This window comes from Staurois parvus, unplaced genomic scaffold (genome assembly GCF_062004578.1).
Source record: "Staurois parvus isolate SC_StPar_1 unplaced genomic scaffold, SC_StPar_1.0 ptg000198l, whole genome shotgun sequence".
Taxonomy (NCBI): domain Eukaryota; kingdom Metazoa; phylum Chordata; class Amphibia; order Anura; family Ranidae; genus Staurois; species Staurois parvus.
In genome coordinates, this window is record NW_028317994.1 from 12,484,460 (window position 1) to 12,509,505 (window position 25,046).

Genomic DNA, 25,046 nt, shown 5'->3' on the forward strand with positions numbered 1-25,046 from the left:
TGTTGCCTAGGGCAGAACAAATCATAAATACACCATTTGCTGGCCCCTTCATAATATTTTATGTAGCAACTGGGGGAGGAAGGAGGGAGAATACTATAGATCGTCACATGAGTGAGAACTCTGAGTCTGCTGGGGCTGCTGTCTTCACATCCAAGTTGGTGGCACCTAGCAGTAATTTCAGAGCTTTAGGGTGCCTATACTATGGAGGCTTTTACAGGTAAATAACATTCCTAAAATATGTCAAATGCACATAATCTGATGGGAAGATTGTAGTTTAACCACATGCCACCCAGCCACTGTAGAATTACGACGGCAGGGTGGCACGGCTGGGCAAAAGCACGTTTTAAAACATGTGTTTTGAAAACAAGTAGGGGGCGCACGTGAGGCGCGCCAACGCCCTACCTGTCCCACAGATCACAGCTGCGGATGTCAGTTGCCGGGTCACAGCCGGTCGTTACCAGCAATGTCCCGGTGATTGGCGGCAATCGCTGACAGAGAGCACAGCTGCAGTAGCTGTGCTTTCTGTCAGTTCCCTGACAGCTCCAGGACATGCTGATCAGGACAGAAGAGTTTCTGTCTCCTGATCAGCGGTGTTCCCTGCAGTACACCCCCCGCCCCCTAGTAAAACACTCCCCTCACACAGTTAACCCTTTCCCTGAATAATAAACGTAACCCCTTCCTCCCCAGTGCCATTAGTACAGTATCAGTGTTTTTTTTTTTTGCACTGATCACTGTATTGGTGTCATTGGGGGTGTCAGTGACCCCAAGTCAGTACCCCCCAATGTCAGAATGTCCGCCACAGTCCCGCCATAAGTCGCTGATCGCCGCCATAAGTCACTGATCGCCGCCATAAGTCGCTGATCGCCGCCATTATTAGTATAAAAAAAAAACTAAAAATCCCAGTATCTTTCCCGCCATTTGTAAACACTATAACTTTCACGTAAACCAATTAATTTACACGTATTGGGTTTTTTTTTAGCAAAGACATGTCGCAGAATGCATTTTGGCAGAAATTTATGACTAAATTTGATTTTTACATTTTTCTTTACTGGACATGTTTTATAGCAAAAAGTCCAAAATATTGTTTTTTTCCTCAAAATTGTCAGCCTTTTTTTCCATAGCGCAAAAAATAAAAACCGCACAGGCGATCAAATACCACCGAAAGAAAGCTCAATTTGTGGGAAAAAAGGATGTAAATTTCATTTATGTACCGTATTGCATGACTGCGCAATTGTCCGTTAAACTAGCGCAGCGCTGTATAGCAAAACAATGGCGTAAATTGCAGTATCTATACCATAGTTTGTAGACGCTATAACTTTCACACAAAGCAATCAATATACACTTATTGGGATTTTTTTTACCAAAAACATGGAGCAGAATACATTTTGGCCTAAATTTATAACCAACTTTGAGTTTACTATATATTTTTTATAGCTGAAAGTAAAAAATATTGATTTTCTTCAAAATTTTTGGCCTTTTTTTGTTTATAGCGTGAAAAAAAAAAGCGCACAGGTGATCAAATACCACCGAAAGAAAGCTCTATTTGTGTGAAAAAAAGGACGTAAATTTTGTTTCTGTGCAGCATTGCATGACCGCGCAATTATCAGTTGAATTAGTGCAGCGTCTAGTAGCAAAAAGAGGCCTGGTCATTAAGGGGGGTAAATCCTCTGGAGGTCAAGTGGTTAAATAAATGATCTGGCAATAGGGTATCTTTATGTGAAAGCAGATGTGTTGATCTAATGCTTTTAAGTAATCAGAATACAGCGGAGGAAAGTTACCTGAGATATTCAGGGGGAGTGAGTATTCAGTGGTTCCTGTGAAACAAAAGAGAACAGGTTTACGGATGGCAGGAGTTAAGCTGAAAAGTGTAAAAATGTGTGCCATATGAAAGATTAGCAGCATTCTTTACAGACTGTATTAGCCCATAAGACTATGATGTCAGCAGGTAGTAGTTATCTACACATTTTTTTTCTTAACCAATGAACTTGAAATGTTTCTCTATGAAAGAGTACTTCAGATTACTTTGAATTCCAGGGACACAGAGGTGCAGGACTGAAAAGTAATCTTACTCTGCATGTATCAATTTAGGGCAGTGAGAACTAGGATAGCCAACAGGAAGTACATCTGATCTTTCCCAGGTAAATTCAAGATGATGATAATGTTACAGAGAAAGAACAACATAATAAGAACATTAAATGTTGCCCTAAAACAAGCAGTTTCAAGAATATTTGTAGTTACTGGACTCACAACCTTCATGTTTTATGATACATTTATCCTAAACAAATTGTTCATTTGAATTGGTTTGCTCTCATTGATTCACCACATTGTACATTGTTATTAATTACTTTAAGTATTGATCTGTCATGTGGCTTGTTTGTGTAGTGTGTCTGTTTAATTTCCTGCTGATTTAATATGATTTGTTTTATTTACAGGTCTCAGGGTTTTACTGCACTTTAAAACTACAATTCCAGGTAAGATTAGTCAGTCTTGTTTAACCTTACATTATAGTGTTATGAATAAAACATCAACAAGACACTCTTTAATTACTATACTCTTGCATCTGTTTATAAAGGCTACAGCTACAATTTATTGTATTCACATTAAAACTGTCATGAAAAAAAAAAAGAGTAATCAAAATTAAAGATTACTCATTACACTGCAACAACTGGAAGACACCGTAATGTTATAACAATGGGCCAAATGAATCTTTTTCTGAGGTATATTTACTATTTAAATGCAACTATTTCATTTGATTTAGAGGAATATTGGTGTGTTGTTAGTATTTGCATACTCATGGCATTTATGCAAAAAATTTTATCCAAACATAAAGTTATAGGTTTAAGGTTGAACTCAAAGTACATTGAAAAACACACCATTTAATTCAGTTTTACCTGCACGGAATTAGCACATGTTCCTATATATATATAGCACAGAATAAATGATGGAGGGTCAGAACTCTGAGATAATCAGGATTCTATTGCTTTATCCAGGTATGCTTACAAGAGGGGAGGGCAAAGTATAGGGCAGATTATGAACCTGGTGGTACTGCCTAACAGCAGCATAGTCTGCAGAGAGGTCCAGAACCAAACAAACCTATCTGAAAGGGGTGCTTTTGTCATGTAATACAATTCACAAATACTGTAAGTATTTCAGGTTTTAAGGATAAAAACATAATACATTTGTTTAGGGCCATAATACAATATAAAACATATGTATAGTTTTTATTCAATCCTTGTCTTTCCAGAAAGTATATATCAATAATACTATTTGGTATTTTTAAAGAATTAATATTGATAGTTAATGGAAGATACAGTTAGGGGAATTCCTAAAAGAATGGATGATAACATGCTGTTGAAGTTTTGTGATTCATTTTAAGTAGTCTTTGCTACATGAAGGAGTTGGCCAAAATTGAGATATATGAAGCAGTGCAACTATTGTAGGCAAGTTCTGGCATCTCTTTTGCCTTCAAATGAGAAATGATCTGTGCACACTATCACCCACATGGAAGAAAAATGTATTTGAAATATATTTTAAAAATATTCTTCCCAAATATATTCACATATATTTGAAATGCTACAATTTTGTGCATATGCAATACATTTAAAAATACATTTAAATATATATATATATATATATATATATATATATATATATATATATATATATATATAAATACTGTATGTTGAAATGCATTTTTATTACAAAATTTATGAAAAATATTTTAAAAACATACATTTCAAATATACTGTATGTCTTTAAAAATACAAATCTAAATTTTTGGAATGCATTTACAAATATATGTAAAAATATATGTTGAAATTACTTTTTTTATATTTTAAATTACAATCTGAAGAATATATTTTAAAAATATATTACTACAACTAGTATGTATAATACATTTAATATAACTAGTGAAATGTAGAAACTTTGCACATGTAAACATTTAGTTAAGTCTTTTTTTTTCACTTAAAAGGGAAATTTAAACACTGGTTTGCCTTTACTCTAACTGCCGGCAAGGAATGGGAACAAGGAAGAGATCTCCTACAAATGCTGTACCTCTTGATTCAGTGTTCAGTGCCACGAGTTTTTAATAGTGAAGAAAACCCTTTCATATGTTTACCTAAGCCATACCCACCCTCCTATCAACTTTAATTCCACGCATGCAATTGTGGGAAGCAGAATGCATATTAAAATGAATTGCTCATGTCTTACTTGTTTTGAATCCTGGTCTAAAGACATGGGACGGCAGGCTGCAATCCACCCTAACCAATACCATAAAAATATAAATAAATACTTAAAGACCAGAACACAAATTTTGGCTTTGAAAAATTATATTTTATCGGTTTACCAAAATTCATTTAAATAAATACATTAATAAATTACTTTTATTGCAATAAAAATTAATACATCTGATAGCATAACCATTAGCTCAGTTATCAGAACTCAAGCAGAAAATTTTAATGAAATAACAATGCCCCCCCCCCCCGGAATCCAGAGGGGAAGATAACCACATAAGTACCTGCGATGGGTGGGCGGGAGGGAGCTTTTTTAAGGTAAGAGGCCCGATGTGAACAAATCCCAATCCGTACAACTCTTATATGGACTCCTGGCAATTTCAGAACTTTCCAAGTATCCCTATTGGCAGGAATTTACCTCGGGCAAATTCCACCAACTTCCTAAAGGGAAAGTACACCTAAATTACAAATTATAATTTTATTAATTAAAACTGTAGAGAAGCTAAAAACAAAGAGCATGGGGGGGGGGGGAGGCTTCCGCAGTCCCACAAAGGTAAGTAAACTTATGCAAAGGCTACCTTTTATAGCAGTTTGAGAATACGTGAGTGCAGTACAGCAGCCACTATTGCTGGCTCTTCGAAATAAAGGCATTGAATTGTACAAAATTATGTAGAATATTTTTTTCTTGTTTTCAGTCCTTGTCTAAAGTTGCAATGAAATATTTGCAGTGCATTGCAGCATTGCAATGTTTTTCTGAGCTTGTAATGGCAATTCCCAGTGCACAGGAAATAAAAAAGGTAAAGGTTGTTGAGTTGCTTGGTATCCCTAGATATTTCAAAAAGCTGCTGCATTTTAAAAGTTCAGCTATCCTTTATGCTTTTCAAATTCTTTTTTTTATCTCAAAGTATAGCTCTTGATCACTTTACTAATTATAAAAATATCAACTCAGTCACAATTTACCCTATGAACATAAGCTGTAAAGGAAATCTGTAGTGAGAGAAACACAGGGACTGTCAATGCTGACCTCTTTCCTTGAATACCTGTCACTTGTTTTTCTTCAGCTTCAATAAGTTATAAATAACTGACCTAGAACAAGCATGTATCCATTTATTATTGAAGACTAGATACAGACCCTCTGTGAAGCTGTTTAACAGCAGATCACTTCTAACTATGATCTTTTGCTTGCTGCTATGTCGTGGCATCCATGCTCAGAGTAAGCTATGTGAAGTTGCTCATGATGTAACATCCCTTTAAATGTAAACACTGTGTGGAAGCATTGTGTTAATGACTATCTGCACTGTGTAGCAAGATTGGAAGTTCAAGGGTTTCTGTGCTAAAATCGACCAGGGGGCGGGGCAGAAAACACTGAGACAGGCTTCCATTTTATAAGGGCATCCAAGACTCAAGTGGTTAAAAGGGGTTCTGTCATGAGGAAGCTTTTAGTATTGCTATTGCTTGTCCTTTTTGAAAGGTTTAAGAACACACTATAGATAATTGTCAGAAAACTGTCAGAATTGTGTATCTCTAAGTTCATCCTGGATAAGTGGCTCATGAAGCATCAGCATAGCAGCCAGGGAACAAAGATTTGTAAATGCCCTGATGGCCTCCATAACTGTTTTAATGATAGAGTCTCAGAAATATGATATCAGCCTCTTAGGGATCAGTAGTCAGTAAATCCAAACCAACCACAATAAAGGTTAGTTATGGACTCAACCAGAATCAGTGGGTTTTTATACTGAAACCATATATAAAACATACGCCAGTGGCCAAAATTTGTGAACAACCTATTTTATTGTACAACAATAGACATAGACAGAATATTAAAAACATCTCCATGAACCTCTACTGAACCTCAAATACTCCCATATTCGGGGAGTATAGACTCAAAGTCTGCTGTTATCAAATGGACCATATGTAGTTAAGCATTTCTCCATGGACAGCCATTTCAAGACAACGTCATACTGGAAGGATTCTTCATGTGTGAAAAAACCATGTGTAGTCCAGAGGAGGATGTCATGTCCTGCAATGCACTCACTTTCATAAAAACCTCCCTCATACACTAGAAATGTAAATGCATAATATCCTTATGGAGATAGAATAGAGCAGAGTCCCCAATAAATCTCTGTGTTTGGTGTGATCCAGAAGGGGATATAAATAGCAGATGTGAATGCAAGTCCCACACCTCCCTCTAGCGTCTGTGACAAGTGTGCCTTCCAGTGGAGGATAAATAGGCTGTATATCTTGGACCTCCCTTGCACACCAACACACCATCAATCAGCAGAAGTTCTTAATCCATGCTAGGGATCTCATGAAACAAGAGTAAAGTCAAATGAAAATTGCACAGAAGAAAGACATGTCCTTGTATATTACCCAAAGTCCTTCAGAAGTAATGAGGATTTGTATAGAGCAGTGAGCAATGCTGTAGGTAAGTTGAATATATTTATTAAACTGTTGCTGGCATCAAGAAGTCATCACCACAATTAGAGGTCATGGAGAGTAAATGAGCCATCCTGACTGGTTTCCCAGCTGCCTCAGAGGTCTACTTGTGTTTGTTTGTTTTTGTTTGGCATGCTCACGAAATGGGCCCACAAAATGGCCACTGTGTACTTCCCATGCATGCACGTTGCGTCATGATGTCACCCTTTTCTGTGTGATGACATCACGCACACTCGCTCTGTGCAGGTCATCAGTAAACCCGCAAGAGGTCAATTACAGGAGTACAATTTTTTGTGTATCTGTGTATTCACTTTGAATACTTAGTCATGGGCAGTATTTTTATGGAAATTTATTTTGAATATGATTGAATAATTAATAATGTACAGATTTATTTTGAATATGATTGAATAATTAATAATGTACAGATTTACTAAGCTAAGTGGACTCCTTTTGTAGATCAACCCTAATGACTTTCACTGTGAGAAATAGTTGTGAGCACAACCATTAAAAAGCTGAAACTAACCTTTAGAATGAAATGAGCACATACAGTATGTACCAGAAGAAAAATGTAATTGAATTTGCTGTACGCCTTTGTATTTATTAACCACTAATTGTCTATTAAAACTAATGACAAATAGATGTTTGATAAAAAAAAAAATATATACTTGCAAGGCAAGGCCCCCTTTTTAACTCTGTATTGGCCTGCAGTAGTGCCTTAGGCAGTTTAAAAAAATAATGTAAAGAACAGTTCTATCTTCCATATAGTCAATTCAAAGCAGAATATTCAACATGTTTGCGAATTCTGACTTAGGCATACAGGAGTGACACGTAAGCTGCACAGTATAACTTACATGTTTGTATTAAAGCTCCTTGCAAATTTAGATTAAACATATGGTCTACTGCCCTTCACTCACTTTTTACGTTTACCTAACAGTTCAAACATTTCATTTTAATTTGGTTTCACTCTGTAATCAGGTATTTGCCACCAAACAATATTTCATAAGAACGCTAACCAGTCAGGTTTAAATTATTAAATGTGCTATAGAAGCGCCATGTAATAGAAATAATAGCACATTCTAAAATAAAGCCTTGGTTTATTTTTTATCATAGTACAAAGAGTGCAATAGCACACAAATTAAAAAATAAAAACATTTACTGCCTACAGCTACAGTATATGATAAAATGTGAAACCTAAAAAATAAGTAAACCTACACTGACTCCTCATATGTTAATGTTTGGTGTAAGGAACACAAGCAACATTTCTTTAAAAACAGTATTTTTTTTGTAAACTTGGAGTTCTGTCAATCGCCTTTCAATCTCCAAAAATCTTTCTGCAGTCCTTTCCATGAAAGACTGCAACTGATAGCAGACAATTAAATCATTGTTTCCTTGACTTTTGAATGTCATGAAGACAATTCAGGACAGCTAAAACACCACTCCAGGCTTTTCATATTGAAACTGGAAGAGGTTCTTGCTTGGAGCTAGCATTTCGGGCTCAGCAAACCAACTTCAATCATAACCCAGGAATACAAGAAACAGCTGCAGACAAGATCCCTTGCTGCTATGATGAGTATTGGAAAGCAGGAATAACCTGACCTCCTGTAACTGCTTGCAGAGAGCTTTACTTGTGCTTTACACTGCTTGCCATTTCATAAAGGAATATTACAAACACTTTTTTTCTACCACCTAATGAAGTATAAAATATATCACAAAGGTATGTTCTACCGTGGGCATGAGATTTGTGCAAACATTAACTTACAGGGGTTGATTTACTAAAGGCAAATATGCTGTTCACTTTACAAGGAAAGTTAGACTTTTCGTGTAAATTTACCCCAGAAATGGAAATGTAGTGAATTTTGCCTGAACATGATTGGATGATGCTTCACCTTATTCACTAAACTCTGAGGCAAATTCCTTTGCAAAATGCAAATTCCCTTGCAAACTAAACAGTCTATTTGCCTTTAGTAAATCGACCCTAGGTGTAGCAAACCAACCTCATACAGGAGAGAGGAGACTAATTTTGGAACTACAGGTTTTATATTGCAGAACCGCAAGAAGCACTCTCTCATAACACCAGAATAATGCATTTAGAATAAACCTAAAGTATTTGCATATTCCGCACAGATAAGAAAAGAACTTTAAAACAAGTCTTCATTCACCTTTGCAGCCATATGCATTGCTCAGAAATTCATCTTTAAAGTTCTCGGCAGAGGCAGTGCTGTCTCAGCTATTTTCTACGGAGTGCAGAATCTTGGTAGTCATACAGCCTTCAAACACACAGCAAGTGTTTCTAATCTGTTAAAAAACAACTGAAACCCAACTTAAGTATATGAGTCTAGAGAGGCCAGTGAGGGAAAGTTTTAAAAAGATTTTACTGCTTGTTAAAAATGTAAACACATTAATATCCATAGGCTGAACAGAAGTGCACTTTAACCACATCCCGACCGCCCCATAGCAGATATACTGCTACAGGGTGGCAGGGGCGTGCAAAATCAAGTATATATACGTGATTTTGTATTTCCGGGTAGGGGGCACCCACGCCACCATTCACTGCCTCGGCTGTCAATCATCGAGTCCTGGATGGCGATTCCCCACCAGCACCTGGCGATCTTTGAGGATTTCCAACTGGGGAGAGGACTGCTTTGTTTACTAACAGTCCTCCTCTTTGTTGGCTCAGGCACACGGCTCTGGATGGCTGTGCACAGTGAAGCACCAACACACTGCCCCCCCAGTAAAACACTCCCAGCACACAGTTAACCCTTTGATCGCCCCTCATGTTAACCCCTGTCATTAGTACAGTTTCAGTGCTTTTTTTTAGCACTGATCACTGTATTAGTGTCACTGGAGATGTCAGTGACACCAAGTCAGTTCCCCCCAGTGTCAGTATGCCCGCCACAGTCCCGCAGTCCTGCAGTCCTGCTATAAGTCGCTGATCACCACCATTACTAGTAAAAAAAAAATTCTAGTATCTATACCGCCATTTATAAACGCTATAACTTTCAGTCCTGCAGTCCCACTATAAGTCACTGATCGCCGCCATTACTAGCGAATAAAAAAAAATTCCAATATATATAACACCATTTTAAAATGCTATAACTTTCATGTAAACCAAATAATTTACACCTATTAGGATTTTTTTAGCAAAGACATGGAGCAGAATACATTTTGGCGCAAATGTATGATGAAATTTGATCTTTTAAATTTTTTTACGTGACATGTTTAATAGCAAAAAGCAAAAAATATAGTTTTTTTCTCAAAATTGTTAGTTTTTTTTATAGCGCAAGAAATAAAAAATACACAGGTGATCAAACACCACCAAAAGAAAGCTCAATTTGTGGGAAAAAAAGGACGCAAATTTCATTTGGGTGCAGTGTTGCATGACCATGCAATTGTCAGTTAAAGTAAAGCAGTGCCGTAACGCAAAAAATGACCTGGTCAGGAAGGGGGGTAAATCCTCAAGTGGTTAAAATATAGGACTGACACCATCGATACAGTGTAAGCTGTATCACTAGAAGAGCAAAAAGTATTTGCAGTACATCAAACAGTAGGCACATTGGCAGTATAGGTGGAATTATATCCTCTGGATTACCTTTTACCAAGCAATGCTTACTTATCAACAATTAGAATTAGGGGTTAGCTTTATACCTTATTCATTTTTAGCAGTTGTCTGAGGAGTGCAATTTTTTTTTCTAATCTGGAAGCAAAACATATATAAAGCTTTTTGTTTTTTTCTAATTCAAGGTTTGATCAAAATATCTATTCATTTTTATATATTGGGTTTATTCATCAGATTTATCTTAATTGCATGTTGTTTAAATAAACATAATGAAAGGCTATACAACAAACGCTATACCATATAGCAGTGAATCAAGAATTTATTTTTAAACAGATAAAACACGTTTTTTTTATGTTTGTTGTTGAAAGCTACTGCACATTATATTGCATTTTCATTCATTTATATATTTTTTTTTTTTTTGCTTAATTCAAGTGCACCTTTATTTTTGAGTATCCATTGAGTGAGAGCATCACATTGACACTGCACTGCAGCCAAAATAATACTGTGCTTAATCGTTTATGCGCCGCCCTATAGCAAAAATACTGCTACAAGGTGTCACGGGTGCGCAAAATCACATATATATATATGTGATTTTGCAGTTCCGGGTAGGGAACACCTGCACCACCATTTGCTGCCTCGGCTGTCAATCACCGGATCCCAGCCAGTGATTCCCGGCCAGCACCCAGCGATCTCTTAGGATTTTCGATGGGGGAGAGGTCTGTAGGTAAACAGTACAGATCTCTCCCCTGTCAGCTCCTGTACACTACTTTGTATGGCTTTGCATAGCAGAGCCATACACAGCAGTGTGCTTACAGTGAAACACACACACATAGTAAAACAGCACACAGTTAACCCTTAGATCGATCCACATTTTAATGTGATATTAAAGGTTCTGGTTTTAAAAAAAATAGCACACATGTTATACTTACCTGCTCTGTGCAACGCTTTTGCACAGAGCAGCCCCAAACCTCCTATTCTCGGGTGTGACACTGGTGCTCCTGGCTCCTCCCCCCTGCTGAGTGCCTCCAGAGCAAGATGTTTACTCTGGGTGCACTCACTTGGACTTACTCCCAAGCCCCACTCTGAGCCCCACAGCTCAGCCCCACTCGCTCCTCACTGGCTGCAATTGACAGCAGTGGGAGGCAATGGCTGTGTCTCAGCCAATGAGGATAGAGAGAACCAAGAGATCCAAAGTTCTCATCCACCATGCTAGATCAAGATCGGGCTCAGGCAAGTATTAAGGGGGGCCTGTGGGGGGAGCAGCACACAGAAGGCTTTTTACCTTCATTTGCAGAATGCATGAAGATAGAAAACATTCAGCCTATAAAACCACTTTAAAGTGTTTTTTTGTGATAGGAGTGTTGAACTGGGCCGTCAAAGGAAGAATAAACTTTAAAATAACATAGGAAACCCCTTTTAATATAGTGTAATTTTTTTCAATGCTACATACCCTACATTTTCACTTTGTTCATTATATTTTCTATTTTTTACTGGGATTTTTCTATTTCTTAAATAATGTATTCAACTAAATTCTGCTTACAAAAAAAGGGTTCAAATGTTGCATGACTAATATGAAAATAAGTTATCCATGTCAGAAAAGCAGCTGTCTACAGCAAAACACACCTGCCGCTAGTTTGTTGTCATCCTAAACGCCTAACACTGGATGGAAAATCTGTCCTATGACATTTCAAAAGCCAACATATTTGCAAGGCAGAGTGTACAGAAATTGCAGTGGTATTTAATTTTTAGCTTTTGGAGACTCTGCTGAGAAGAAGATTTACAGAACAAGTCTCAAGAGTTCACAACTAATCAAAAGGCATACTACATTTGTGGAGATTGACATATTTATCAAGTCCAAAGTAAGTGCATAGCTAAGTGGCCTGCGGGGAGTAGCACCATAATAATGAAGAACTTCCAAGTGTTTTAGTAAATCTTCACCTGTTGAGTAAAATGTTAAAACATTTTTAAAGTTAAAAAATGGACAGGAAGCTAAGCACACAAAGTGAGATATATAAATGGTAACCATTTTTTATCTGCCAAAGGATCTGTAATTCTGAATGTTCAGACTTGTATTCCCAAAAACCCTTGACAGACCGCAGAGCCTATACTACAGCAGGAGCTTGGTCTTAAAGTAATATTAAACCCTCAGTTTTTTTAAGCACTTTAGGCAGCCACTTTAATCATTTACAGAGTATGGAGCTTCTTTATTTTTTATTCTTAAGCCAGTGTCATCATCACTGCTCCAAATTTTCTGTTTCAGAGGCCTTTTTCTTGCAGTATCCGAAGGAGCCACCCTAGCATGCAGTGACTAGAGTTGTCTCTCTACACTGTGTGTATCAATAGGAACACACAGCCATGACACACAGCCACGTAGCCTAGAATAGCAAAATACTTCTCTGCTCCTCCCTCCACCTCCTCCCTTCCTTCTCCAAACTAAGGCAGGCTATAGATTATGCACAGGTGGTAGGAAATAAAATCACTTGAATCCCCCATCAACAGTGATTGTTATCCCTCTCTCACATCGCTATTGTGTTCTGCCGGCAGGGAGCCATTCCTGCCAACAGAACACGATTATTAGTACTAATAAATAATATAATAGTGTAGCGCTTGATAACATATAAAAACAACTAAAATAAATAAATTGGGTACATAAACCTAGTGACAACTCACATAGTGTCTAAAAAATAAGTGCTCTAAACAAGTGTAACTTAACTCATGAGTGAAAAACCTCATAAAACATATTAGTGTTGTAATAACCATTCAGCATAATATTTGTGTTAGTGCCACTCCTAATCAATAATACATGTGATCGTGCCAAATCACTAAAGTAAATATATTGTCCAATATTCAAAAAACAAATATAAAACAGTGAAGTCCAAGTGATGCTTAAATACACATGCAATGTGTTAACATGGTGTCACTCGTGAAAAATCCACTCTTCCACTTTGGCTGCAATGCCTCCTCACCTCCTTCCTACGACCCCTAGGGGCCAACAAGCCTTTAGGATCAACTTGGATCCTCAGCACTCCTGGATGGTACCTCTCAGGTTATCCTTCTGTTTGTCCTCCTCCACACCTTTCCGCCTCACGGAGACCTCTACTCCAATCCTCTGTAAATCCTCACTCTCACAATGGTGAGTTCAAGAAAAGAAATCCTCCATAGTGTAGTAGTTAAAATACCAGCATTTTATTTATAGAATAGAAAGTCACTCACATTGTGTACAGCGTTTTTCTTCTCCCTGCATGGGTAAACTGCACTCATGTAAGGCTCTAGGAAAATGGCGTCCCGTACCGGAAGTACGTCACTCGGGACTCCGGAAACTGCGTCTCTGCGTGCCTACGCGTTACGTCACGTACCTCGTGACTTCATCTGGGTCATTATTAGTACTGCTGACTATTGGTGCCCAGGGGTGGACTGACCATTTGGAAACTGCCCGAGGGCCCAGGGTCAGTAGGGGGCCACATGAGATGCCCCTGGTACCTTTCATAGGCTTTTTGGGTGTGGTTTGAGTTTGGACAAAGACACAGGGGCCCCATGATTCCCTATTGCGAGTTGTCAGTCCGCCCCTGTTGGTGCCCATACAAGAATTGAAATTTGGCCAGTCCCTGTTGAACTGAGTGAATTCTGCTCATGGTTGGCTTAACAGACTAGCTGGAGAATGCACTGTCCACTATTAACTTTTTCCTGTGTGGACCAGAAGTTCAAGCACCGAAGTCAGCAGCATTGAAAGCTGTAAACTTCAAATACTGGAGTAAGATTTTAACAAATAGCTGACTGGGGAATGCTTAATTTATTATCCTCAATGTGTTAAACTAAAAAATGTGTTTCATACTTCTTCAAAAACACCCACAGTCCATTGACATCTTATGAGTATCTAACTCTCTGTTCTGTCATTTGCATTTAAAGAGGACCTGTCAAGGTTTTGATCACAAAAAGTCAAGCTGATGGTAAATAACTAGTCACCACTACTGCCTATAGGCTCCCTGGAGCTGAATTTTTTCCCATTGCAGGCTCACAATGCCTTTTCCTGCACTGTGGCGCACAGAGACAGCCATCTTGGTAGAGGAGCAGCTGATGATAGGGGTGGACTGACCATTTGGAAACTCGGGCACTGCCCGAGGGCCCGGGGTCAGCAGGGGGCCCCATGAGATGCCCCTGGTACCTTTTTCATAGGCTTTTTTGAGTTTGGGCAAGGACACAGGGGCCCCATGATCCCCTATTGCCCGGGGGCCCCATGAGTTGTCAGTCCGCCCCTGGCTGATGACTGATGATCTGATGCCTAGTGGGATCAGATAATACTGGGGCAGGATCTGGGGAATGAATGCCATGCATATCCTTAGGTTCAACTTCCCATTAGGCAAGAAAAACAGCACAGCAGCACAGTAGTGGCATCAGCAAATCCCTCTCCAAATCTTCTGAGACTAGCAGTCACACAGAGCAGATATACAGCTATGACACTGTAAGGTCTGGAGTGCTCAGACACAGTCACATGCCAGGGAGTGCACTACTATTTTTCAGGAGGTATTTAAGAAACAAATGTATATAGCTATTTCAAGGTTCTTCTTGAACACAGCTAATATTTATAGATGTTTCATATAACATAGCAAATCTTCACTCGCATTTAGGTCCATTTTAAACTTGCATTTATTTATTTTATTAGTGAATGCAGGCATACTTAACTGAATTAATGGGTAATTTCTTTCTGTTTGCAGTTTAACTTTGTGGGCAGAGATTTTTAATTATAGAATGGAGTATTACTGCAAACACATACTGCTAGAAATGAATTAGGGGACATGCAAAATAAAAATAATTATTTAAAAAAAAACATTTTTGAGGGGAAATGTATTATTTCTTTGCTTTATGTACTGTTAAGTTTTCCTCTGAAGCAGACATTTTTGATAGAAAAAGAAAGATATCAGTGGTATTGAAGTGAATGTCACTTTGTATTAGATGTAATGGTACACAGGAAGACAGTGTATTTAGAAGTCCTAAATGATAATGCCCTTCTGATGTCCTGTGTCATCCGATGATTTCAGACAGCTTCTCTTCTAGAATGGACTATTAGTCACCAGACAACTGAACAAGAGAAAGGAGAGATGGTTTTATATTTTCTAAACTATGGCAAGTTTTCCGACTCTTATTAAATCAAAAAGACTAATATGTTTATAAACTTCACAACCCAGGTGCTATAAACCCAGGTGCTAAACTCCAAACTAAAATCCCAAACTCCAAACAACAAACAGTCCAATGACCAAAAAATATGAAATGAAAAAGTTATTCTCAAATAAATTGGGTGTAGTCACTTAAAAAAAAATATATATATAAATAATAAAGTCACTTCAGCAAAATAAGTGTTCAAAATCCAGCTTGTCACATTCTTTGGTGCTGAGCCCCTCCACTGGCTCATAAAGGACAGAAAATACCTCAAAAGAAAGAAAACACTACATAGTGTATTACCTTAAATAAATCACAAAAAGATATATCATACCTTCCCCCAAAAAAATCCAAAATAGTGCAAAAAAAGTGAATACTGTGCAACGTGAATAATAGTGCGTCACTTTGTGAATACAGCAGAAAAAACAAGTGTCCACAACAGTGTATACTTCTATAGTGAAAAAAGCATATTTACTCTTACCAGAACAAAAAAGTAAAACGCCTTATTCATATAGTAGGAATCAGCATACTTTCACTCCTTTCCTCCACTCCTGAAGTATACCTCTTAGGATGTCATCCAACATATCCTCCTGACCATTCTCATGGTTTAAATGGACATTCCCAAGCCTCCAGGGTGCTCATATAACAGATGTATGAATATATAGTATAATACCATTTTTATAAGATTATAATTTTTTTAAATCTGCTTACATTTAAGATAAAGAAATTGCATATTCCCATGCCCAAAAATCACTCAGGGTTGCCGAGCAGCTTCCTCTCCACTTGCCATGTGGTTTTGCCAACTTTCAAAATGGCCGCCGCGCCACTTCCGGTCCCTTTCCTGTGTGTCCGACGTCACTTCCCTTGATGCGTTTTGTCACATCTGGGTCTTAATCATAAGGGGTTTTCTAACTCATCTCAAAATCTCCTGGACCCCCCCCCCCCCATAGTTCATTAACCTAGTTTAGTTATAAATATTCATAGCTGTAAAAATTGGTGTTCCTTTTGCTTCTTTGGCTTATAAGTGTCATTATGGTATCTACAATCTTGGGGTTACACATACTGATGATGAGAAGTTGATGGGAAGAGAAAGGAGTAAAAATAGAATATCTATCATAAATCTGACAACTTGCTCTTCCAGGGTTTATTTCTGTAGCTCTGTCTTTCAATACATTCTAAGAGCAGCACCAACAGCCTCTTAATTCCCTTTAAAAATTACCTTTTAGTGCATGGTAATAGTTTCAGTGGGAATTAGTGATTAACAAAAAACCCCCAAAGGCTCTAGAGCCCATCCAGGGAGTGGTACATCTACTCATGCTAAACCCCCACACAACGTGTAAAGGGGGAGGCGCATCCAAAAAGAATTAGCTACAAAAAAAACCCTACGCAGAAAGGATGAACCACCTCAATGGCTAATAACCAGAATTATTTATTGAACGTATACAATGGAAAAGTATAGTGCATGTAACCCATCCATCCCCTCCCCAACCTCCCCATTTACAACACCCCCCACCCAAAAGGCCCCCCCAAGCACAAATTCCCATGCCAGAACCCCCCCAAAAGGAACCCCACCCAAGCACCCTTCCCTCACCGTCCAACCGAAATGAAGTCCTCTCTCCTACCTAAGAACCCCCTCCTCCCCCCAAACAATGGAGGGAACTGGGTGACACAGGCCACCCCCCCACACCTATCTCAGTCCTCCTTCACTGTGCTGATGAATCCTCCCAAGGGGCCGTGCTGGGATTAGTGCTAATGAAATGATGTCCATGTGCCAGCAAAAGTGTCTAACCACAAGATAAATGGAGGTATGCAATAAAGCATCAATATGCTGGTAGGAATTCACATGTGTCCATGCGTAATTGCTCAAGTCCTCCTCAAACCACAAGATAAATGGAGGTGTGCTATAAGGCATCAATGTGCTTGTAGGAATTTACATGTGTCCATATATAATATGCTCAAGTCCTCCTATGTTCTCATCACCATGATAAGAACTTCAAAAAGGACATATAATCGGCACTTGACAGGTCCTGCCTACATCCAGGTAGCTGATTGACTCTGTAATCGAGTGGCTGTAGGATAAGTCCATCACTCAACACATAAGTAAATAGAACAGTCTCACGATGTGGATCTCAAGACAGGTATCTCAAAGTGTCCGTGCTGGTGCACTTGACCAGGAAGTATGCAGTCCCATATAGTGATGTCTTGAAGATGGGTCAGCACAACTTGCAGCACAGATTTTGGTGTACACACAGCGGGTCAGGGAAGCCTGCACGCACTCCGGCTTCTCATCAGGGGATTGCACGAGGAAGGAGGACATGCTCCCTTCCGCCTACATATTTTTTCCCTGAAGAAGCCCCAGATAGAGGCATAGGGGTTTTTGTAGGGAATTAGTGATTAACAGAGGAAGTGGTACAGTTCAACATTATACTCAAAACAATTCTAAAACCTTCTACTGTATATACGGAAAAGCTATCAGCACATGTTCCCCAGTGCCTCCCAGGGTCAACCAGACCAGTTGTCAAGTGGGCAGCAGGGGTATGTCTATACTTATGCAAATAGTGGCTTTACCCCTTCTGCCCACTTGGCAGTGCAAAATTTAAGAGAAAAAGTATATGCTGGCAATTTACACTGCTGCTATTTATTCTATCTGTTAATTTTAATGAACACACATGCTTTCTTTAAAGCATTTAAAATGGTTATGTGTTACTTTTAAAACATCCTCATGCAATTTAAACATATATTATCTCGTATTGTTTAAAATCATGTATGCATTTAGGTTTAGTTGTTTATGTGTGTTACCTTAGGACAGTAATATTAAATTACTTTTTAGCAGTGTTTTTCAGACTCTCAGATGAGATCATTGCTGTAGTTCTCTTACTGAGATTACTAGTTTATTCAGCTCTGCTTCAACCTGATTTTGGGAAAAACACCCCCTGTTTGATAGGCTACACACTACTATATGCAGTATATGTGCTTGTTCAATAACTGTATTTTATCACATTCTGCTAGCTAGAGAAAATTGTCATTGAAGCCCAACTCGAGCTTAAAGTTTTTGTATTGATTGGAGGGATTTAAACTTTTGTCAATTTATATTGCTGTCTGTGTTCATTTTGTACATTTTGGGTAAGGAAATGATCAGAAATCTATCAATCCAGAACATAAAACATTTTTTTAAAGAAGGGTTTGAACTTTCAGCAATGTGTTTATTGCCTTGCATGCCTTCGTGTTGTGTTGTCACATTGTGTTCCGTGTTGTGGGGAGGTCACAGGGACAGGAAGTAGAGGAAAATCCCCTACTCTATTTAAATAGACATATAAACAAAATCTTAAAAAATATTCAATGCAAATTATGAAATGTCAAAATTCAAAGCAATAAAACAGAGGATTAAATTAGTCACAACAACATCATACATTAAATAGAATATCTTCATCTAATGCATTAGAAGTCTGCATACCCGGGCCACAGGAACAGAGCAATATGCAAAGTACAATAACTCATAGCAGTCAATGCAAATTCTTAAGTTGATCAGACTCCTACAATCTGATAACTGGTTGGTTGTCAGGCATTACTAAACCTTGCAAAACATCAGTTGCACTTTATTGGCTTAATTGTGGCAGAGGCAGTAGTTTTATGCTTTCACTGCAGGTATGTATCCATCTAGATCACAAAAACTTTCTATACTTTTCATCCTTTAAATTTATGCATGATCATTTAAACATGTATTATTCTCTTTTAACCTTATATAGTTGATGAATACATCAATACCCAACTTTTTTTTGGGGAATGGTTACAGTTAGCTCTTCCAGGAGTTGTGTCTGAAGGTCACTTTTAACTCAAATAAGTATTAGAATGTGTCCAGATTTGATTTCATTTTATTTAGTATATAGTAACATAAAAAAGTAAAATGTGTTGGGGGTTGAAAGGGCTCCCCTTTATTAGCACTACAAACAATAAATGAAAGGGTTGCCATCAGTATTCAATTTTCCAATAAAAAGAATTTCCATGCAAGCTCTATTTTTATAATATTCCTTAACCCTGCATTGTGTACAGGGGCGGACGGATCATTCAAGCACTCGGGCACTGCCCAAGTCCCGGGGCCAGTAGGGGGCCCCATGAAATGCCCCTGGTACCTTTTATAGGCTTTTTTCGGTGTGCTTTGAGTGTGGGCAAGGACACAGGAGCCCCATGATCCCCTATTGCCCGGGGGCCCCATGAGTTGTCAGTCCGTCCCTGATTGTGTATTTCTATATGTTGCTTTAGAGTCTAATATTCCCAACATTATTTTGTTTGGTATTTTACAATGAAAGCACACTGATCAATCTTGAATACTGATGACAACCTTGTATTTGGTATTTGCAGCCCTAATGCAGATGTGGCTCTTTCAATCCCTGAAATGTGTTGGCTGTTCATCATACAATATTTTGGTTCTGGCACTTTTCTCTCTCCATATCTGTCCCTTACTTGACCAATACAAAGTTGACAGAAGTTCTAATCCTTCCACACTATCCAAAACAATATAAAGTTTAGGGTGGACCTGTGCTTTAAGAATAAATCTCATAGAACATTTATTTATATATTGTGCTTACGTTTAATATTTTTTAAAGAAGTGAACCGGGAACACTTTACTGAAAAATTTAGACTTGGAGTTTTCTTATTCTTCTATTTCCTTATTAACTGCTCAGGATTTTTTATGTTGTGCCGCAGATATGTTGTACTTTATCAAAGCCACTAAGCAATTTAAATGTTTTAGCTCATTACTTTGGATGGACATCATGGGTCATTTAGGAGCCAATGAAAATATTTAAACCTTCCATTAGTCTTCTCAAGTTTAAATTACAAATCAAGGTCCCATTTTTCCATCTGCAATGCAGCACTGTTCACCATACATTATGTATTATTAAATAACAAACTGCATCTTCTCAAAATGTTACCTTAAAAATGAAGGTGATTTATTTGATGTAGCTAATTCTAATTGGTACAAATGCTATCAAGAAAGACCCAGTAAGCCAGCATTAAAGGTTGCTAATTTCACTGCTGATATAACAGTATAGTTTCTAGTTTCATGTAACCAGGTTATCTTAAAATTGATTATTTGGAGAAAATTGGTTTTCTTAGTAACCAGTAAAAACAGCAGCTGTAGAAATGTAATATAGAATAACAGATCTGCCCAATTATATTCACCACCAATCATTTTCCTCTAACAAACATTTATGGAAAGTATTAAATGATTTGTAACAGTATTATTTTTAACATGCACATAGTTTTCTTTTCCAACAAAGTGTTTTTTTTTTTAATTTACCATTGTATTTTTTTCGTGGGGTGGTAACACAAGTATATAAAAATTACATACTGTTACAAAGCTTAAAGTATATATGAACCCTTGCCTTGTAAAACAAAACATTCAATTTAAAATAGAAATCAAAGGCAAAACATTTGTATATGTATGTGTGTATATATATATATATATATATATACTTTTTTCATATGAGTTTACATGACCCCTGTTCACAGCTGCTTAATGGAGTTAGATAGCTGGGAGTGGAAACTACAGGGGAGGGGCATGCCAGCAGGAGGCAGAGAAACAGATATACATAGACAAACATGGTCCCAAGTACAATGCAAAGAAGAAATCTGACCCCACTGAGGTGGATGTGCTTCCACTCCTAGTGTAATCAGTTTGAAATAGGAAAGCAGGGGGAATGGCAGTGTCATCGGGTTTGTCACACTATTACCGATGGCCACGGTGGGCGGGTTGAAATGCGTCAGTGGTATGGCCAGAACAGTGGCTGAGGCCATTCCTCAACATTAGACACTTGGGGGTTTATTTACTAAAGCTGGAGAGTCCAAAATCAGACTCCCTTCTGCATAGAAACCAATCAGCTTCTAACCTCAGCTTGTTCAATGAAGCTTTGGCAATGAAACCTGGAAGCTGATTGGATTCTATGCAGAAGGGAGTCTGATTTTGGACTCTCCAGCTTTAGTAAATAAACCCCTTGGGGTCAGTTGAGCAGCATCCATCCCTTCACCTATATTGGCTGACACTGGAATCACTTGGACTCATGCTCCCCTCTTCTCACTTGCTGGTAGGGTGATCCTTTTCCTTCCATCCGTAGCTTGGAACGGGGTCATAAGGTATACTTTTCACGCTATGGTGCTAATACTTTACCGCATCGGGCAGAAAAGATCATTACACTGGCAGGCCCATTCTCAGCTGTCTTCTACTTGGGGCCATATAGATATCCTGCATGCACATGTGCTGTAAATTAGTAGCATGCAGACAGGAGTTGGGGGGGAGTAGACAGATGATCTCATTATTATGTTGTTCCCACACTTTCCAATCATAGGATAAAAAAAAACTGACCAAGCTATTTTGCTTCAATGCAGCCCCAAAATGACTGGTCACAAGGCTGACTTTGCTGTCTGGCAAGGCTGTGTAAATCTCAGGACTGGATGGACAGAAATACAAATCCTTGCGCAAGAAAACAGCTCCATTCTATTATTTATAATGGTGTATTTAGCTTTTCTTTGCCTGCAGTTCAGCTTTAAGGCCCCTGAGCCAAGCGTAGAGGGTCTGCCGCAAGCTTTATTTAATGGACAGAGAGATAAATGCGGATCGGGAATGTTTCCACAAAAGACCTGCAGTATTATAGCATGGACTTCAGCATGGCAGAAAAGCACAAGAGCTTCCAATGCTATCGTCCCCTTTCCTGGATCAGAATGTTATAGCGTAATTGCGGCTTCTGTACTCAATCTGGGCAAAAGTCCAGAGGTGGCCCATGACACTGTGAAGATTACTCTGGCTATGGCTTGATGTGTCCTGCGTACATCGCTGCAGACCTTCAAAGAGCGCAATGTGTGGGCAATATAGACCTGCCCGCTTTTCTTGGCAAGACTGGCACATGTCGGTGCAGACCACACAGGGACAGAGAGGGGCAGGAAAGAGCCTTCAGCATAGAGGCCAGGACCTTTTTATCAAAGTGCCTAAGAAAAATGTCCTGTGTCACCAACATCAAGAATACAAACTGCTTTAAAGTAAAACCATGAGCAATTTTTTTTTTTTATTTTGGATACAGTAAGGAAAGATTATGACCCGTGGGGTAGCACAGTGGCTAAATGGTTAGCATTTCCGCAGTACTAGGGTCATTGGTTCAAATCCCAACCACGGCACTAACTGCCTGGAGTTTGCATGTTCCCCTTGTGCCTGCATGTGTTTCCTCCGGGTACTCCGGTTTCCTCCCATACTCCAAAGACATGCTGGTAGGTTAATTGGCTCATGTCTAAATTGGCCCTAATATGTGTATGTATGAATCTGAGTTAGGGACTTTGGTTTGTACGGCCCTTGAGGGTTAGGGACTGATGTGAATGTACAATGCGTAAATTGACGGCACTGTATAAGTACATGTAATAATAATAATAATAAAGGAAGCAATACAAAGAGAACAGGATACAAGTACATAATACACAATCAAAGATCAGGAATATGAAATGTTGTGGTAACACCACACTTTACACTTTAAAATATATCTACAAACAATGGGACTGGAAGTGAGGGAAAGAAAATCCACAGATAGCACTAAAACCCCTCTTTTATAATGAGTAGGGGAAAGTTTGAACCCAAAACAGCAGTTTTTCCTGTTGGAGATTTCCCCTTACTTTCAGTTCATAAAAAAAGTGAGGTGAAATCTTTGCATGCTAGACAACAATAAAAACTTGAAGGAGGTTAAAACTCTCCCATATGTGTGCAAACTAAGAATCAATAAGAAATGTATATCTAGTGCTGGTATAATACAGAATAATGAATAAGCTGTTTTTCACAGGTAAGTACTTGTAACATGCATGAAATATACAGTATGTTTAATATCTTGCATAATACTGTATTTTTAGATTTTGTGATAAAAATAGATCTATCTATCTATCTATCTATCTATCTATCTATCTATCTATCTATCTATCTATCTTTCTATCTATGTATGGTATCTTTCTATTATCCTGGATTTTAGGCTGTCAGACCTTTTACTTATGCTGTGTTAGGTGTGACTGCCTGGTCATAACCATTTGCATAGGTTAGAGGTAGCAATAAACAATCTGAAATGGTCTCTACTGCCTACCAACCCCTACAGCTGCCAATCTCTAGAGGTTCTGCTATTTGACATAGCCTCCTATGTACGGTATATCGGCGCACATATGCTATTTTATTGGTGCCCTTTAGCTGGTTGCAGTAAATAAAAAAGGCTGCTCAAAGACACAAAGACAACTTGCTGAAGATTTTGCTGTGCAGGGAGTCTATCACTCCTCATCACCATCATCATATATAGCAGAAGATATGCATTCTTCCCAACAGCCAGCTGTCACAGAGTTTTCCTATTTTCAGAAAGTTTTGCTCAAAGCTCTGGGTTTACTAGTTCCAAGCAAAGAGGCTGACAGGCAATACGTAGAGAAGACTTTAAAGTGTAACTCCCACCATATGTTTGTTATGTGTTCCCATTCACATAGCATATCTGAAAATAATACAAATATATCTATTTCTTACCCTTCTAGTTGTTTCTTTGAAGAAGAGTGTAAAACAAAACAAAAAAAAAACAACAAAAAAAAAAACCTACAGTCAGTTTGTATTATTTGCAGTAACTTACTTATTTAGGAACACTACAGGGACAGATAGGACCAAAAGTACATTGACATACAAAGAAGAACCCAGGTACTTTTCAGTAGGAAAAACAGTGTACATATCCAGTTTACAGCTGATAATGATGAAGATCTGCCAGCACAATACAGTTTATTATGGTAAACATAGCTCCCCAGCCTCCTCATAAACATGACAGAGAAGATAGAAGTAGGACATTTTCAGTTTTAGAGTTTAAAAAAAATAGCATGTAGAAAGGTAAGCAGTGTTTTTTTTAATTATCTCCTATTAGATGAGAGAAGCCCAGCAGCGTGGTGGCTGCATGAGAAATTACATGTGATTGACCACATTTAGCTGAGAGATCCAGCAGCCTCCTTTTGCTTTCAATAGGGCTGCCTCTCACAGCTAATCGCAGGGAACCTCTGATGGGGCTCTCTCATCTAATTATAGGCAGGGTGCATTCGCAGGTTTGGATCCACCCATAAACATTTTCATTTTTCTATCTGAACTTTGTAAGGGAATTTTCCCTTAGCTTGCTGAATGTCGTGAAAATTCACTCTGTAAAACATACGCAATCACATGCAAGGAAATTTAACCTCTTCATGCTGGCCATATGCATGTATGCAGCCTTTCGGCAAGCGAGCCTTGATGCCGAGAGGCCACATATATGCGCAAAAAATGTAAAAAATGCTGTGCTGAGAGGGCGCATCCTGTGTGCTCTCAGCACAGTAACTGGCGGGTAACGGAAAGCTCACAGTTGCTACTTGCAATTGGGAGCTTTCTGATCATGTGACCGCTTTGACAGCCAATCACAGTGGTCACAAGACTGAAATGCCCGCCTCCACCTTGTGGCGCCTGAAACCTCTTAAAGGGCCAGTAGGTGCAGGTGAGAAGGGGGTTAAAAAGATGTATTTTTCTTGGACATCACTGGATCATGGAAGTCAGCAGAACTTCACTTCATTCACTAAGCTAAAGGAAATATATATCTTCCAAAATGGACAGTCTATTTGCCTTTAATAAATTAACCCCTATAGAAAAAGTTTAT

The 25,046-nt window shown here is 38.4% G+C and overlaps 1 protein-coding gene across 28 annotated transcripts in view; it reads left to right on the forward strand.

Moving 5' to 3' along the window:
* The window catches only part of PTPRD (protein tyrosine phosphatase receptor type D), a 2,222,737-nt gene that overhangs the window by 1,038,910 nt on the left and 1,158,781 nt on the right, over nt 1-25,046 (forward strand). For all 28 annotated transcript variants that reach the window (XM_089678099.1, XM_089678100.1, XM_089678098.1 and 25 more), the window contains one exon: nt 2,433-2,471. The gene's annotated coding sequence lies outside the window, so the exon portion shown is untranslated. The remainder of the gene's footprint in view (nt 1-2,432; nt 2,472-25,046) is intronic.